The sequence below is a fragment of the Rhinopithecus bieti genome, unplaced genomic scaffold (genome assembly GCF_001698545.2).
Source record: "Rhinopithecus bieti isolate Rb0 unplaced genomic scaffold, ASM169854v2 scaffold_53640, whole genome shotgun sequence".
In the NCBI taxonomy this organism is placed as follows: Eukaryota; Metazoa; Chordata; class Mammalia; order Primates; family Cercopithecidae; genus Rhinopithecus; species Rhinopithecus bieti.
Window position 1 is genome coordinate 344,605 of NW_016821871.1, and position 3,098 is coordinate 347,702.

The window sequence follows — 3,098 nt, forward strand, 5'->3', positions numbered from 1 at the left end:
TGCTATTGGAATATGAATCAAATATACAGCAAACATATTTAGCTGGATTTTTGCATATGAAAACATGAAACAAGAATACATTTTATTACTTTGTGATAAAATAATTTTCAAAAGGTATTTAAAATAAGTAAAAATTAGGCCAGGGCAGTGGCTCATGTCTGTATTCCCAACACTTTGGGAGGCCAAGTTAGGCAGGACACTTGAGTTCAGGAGTTTGAGACCAGCCTGGCCAACATGGTGAAACCCTGTCTCTACTAAAAAATACAAAAATTAGCTGGGTGTCATGGCAAGCATCTGTAATCACAGCTACTTGGGAGGCTGAGGCAGGAGAATTGCTCGAAGCCGGAAGGCAGAGGTTGCAGTGAGCTGAGATCGCACCACTGCATTCCAGTCTGGGTGACAGAGTGAGACTTTGTCTCCAAAAAAATAAATAAATAAAATTAAAAATAAAATAAAACAAGAGAAAATCAAATAAAACCTAAACTATTTGATTGGTGTTAAGGTTTTCATCCAGAAACATTTGTGTATTTTCTATCATTGATTGCCTTATTATATTTTAGTCATAACGGGAAAAATATTTAATGTTAACATTACATTTCATTCCTTGATGAGGGCAATAAAGACAATAAAGATAATACCAGGGTAAGGTAATATAGGCAGAGATGTTAAAAAATAGAAACACAAATATTAACATATAATTTTAAGGTTTACATTAATCATTCATAGTAGGTAATAGATTCTTCATTTTATTGACAAAAATAATTTGATAAAATATAGATGGTCATGTTCACACAATTTAAGAGAAAAAGAAAATATCCATAGCTACAAAAGGAGTCTACTAGAGCCATCTATGATAATCCACCTGGTTCTTAATTTATAAAAATGGCTTTATTAACAAACACACAGACGTGTGATAGAAGCACACATAGAATAAAGACGACAACTGACATCAGCAGAAGCAGAAAACATGGAACAGAGAACAACATTACAAATATTTTTAAGTCAAAATTGCTATATAATTTAACATAATGACATGGCAATTGTAATTAACAGACAGGTAGCTATGGATAAAATCAATTCGTATCAAATAGAATTATTTACATTCAAACATATTATTGCTTTTTTCTTTTCTTTTTTTTTTTTGAGACAATCTCACTCTGTCCCCGGCGTGATCTCAGCTCACTGCAACTTCCACATGTCAGGTTCAAGCAATTCTTCTGCCTCAGCCTCCCAAGTAACGAGGACTACAGGCATGCTCCACCATGCCCAGCTCATTTTTGTATTTTCACTAGAGACAAGGTTTCACCATATTGGCCAGGCTGGTCTCGAACTTCTGACCTTGTGATCCGCCTGTCTTGGCCTCCCAAAGTGCTGGGATTACAGGTGTGGAACACTGCACCCAGACCTAAACATATTATTGCTATTTTCTTTGAAATAAAAGGTGAAAATAAAATGTACTTGGTCAATAACCACATATGATTTAAGCAAATATATGATCAGTTAAGATCTGTTGGCAAGTGTGATGTGTATCCTTAAAAGTATAATTTACCAGATAGTTTTGGAAGAATGACTTTTGAAAGGATTTAGGAATTAGAAAGGCATTGAGAGGATTTTATTTTTCAAAAGGTTCACCATGAGTGAGATCACATAGGCTTGAGATAGTTATTCTTGCCTGTAATGCAAATTCAATGGCCAATTTTTTTCACATACTAAAACACTAAAATAAAGTCTCTGATCTCAGAAATTCATGTTTAATGTTGTCACCCTAGGTTATTTTTCTTTAATTCAAAACTCTGCTAACAGAAGTCTAGATTATGAAAATATACTTAAACGCTGTGTATGTATTTGTGCTTGCACATGCAAATATTCAAGACAACATCAGAATATTATTTTAGTTCTTTGTTTTATTGTTCTTTAAATTATAGGGTACATGTGCACAACGTGCAGATTTGTTATATATACATATATACATAAGCCATGTTGGTGTGCTGCAACCATTAATTCATCATTTACATTAGGTATATCTCCTAATGCTATCCCTTTCCTCTCCCCACCCTCCACAATAGGCCCCAATGTGTGATGTTCCCCTTCCTGTATCCAAGTGATCTCATTGTTCAATTCCCACCAATGAGTGAGAACATGTGGTGTTTGGTTTTCTGTTCTTGCGATAGTTTGCTAAGAATAATGGTTTCCAGCTGCATCCATGTCCCTACAAAGGACGCAAACTCATCCTTTTTTATGGCTGCATAGTATTCCATGGTATATATGTGCCATATTTTCTTAATCCAGTCTGTCACTGATGGACATTTAGGTTGGTTCCAAGTCTTTGCTATTGTGTACCACAATAAACATACATGTGCATGTGTCTTTATAGCAGCATGATTGATAATCCTTTGGGTATATACCCAGGAATGGGATGGCTGGATCAAATGGTATTTCTAGTTTTAGATACTTGAGGAATCGCCACACTGTTTTCCATAATGGTTGAACTAGTTTACAGTCCCACCAACAGTGTAAAAGTGTTCCTATTTCTCCACATCCTCTCCAGCACCTGTAGTTTCCTGACTTTTTAATGATTGCCATTCTAACTGGTGTGAGATAGTATCTCATTGTGGTTTTGATTTGCATTTCTCTGATGGCGAGTGAAGATGAGCATTTTTTTTCATGTGTCTGTTGACTATATGAATGTCTTCTTTTGAGAAGTGTCTGTTCATATCCTTTGCCCACGTTTTGATGGGGTTGTTTGTTTTTCCTTGTAAATTTGTTTGAGTTCTTTGTAGGTTCTGGATATTAGCCCTTTGTCAGATGAGTAGATTGCAAAAGTTTTCTCCCATTCTGTAGGTTGCCTGTTCACTCTGATGGTAGTTTCTTTTACTGTGCAGAAGTTCTTTAGTTTAATTAGATCCCTTTTGTCAATTTTGGCTTTTGTTGCCATCGCTTTTGCTGTTTTAGACATGAAGTCCTTGCCCATGCCTATGTCCTGAATGGTCTTACCTAGGTTTTCTTCTTCTAGGGTCTTTATGGTTTTTGGTCTAACATTTAAGTCTCTAATCCATCTTGAATTAATTTTCATATAAGGAGTAAGGAAAGGATCCAGT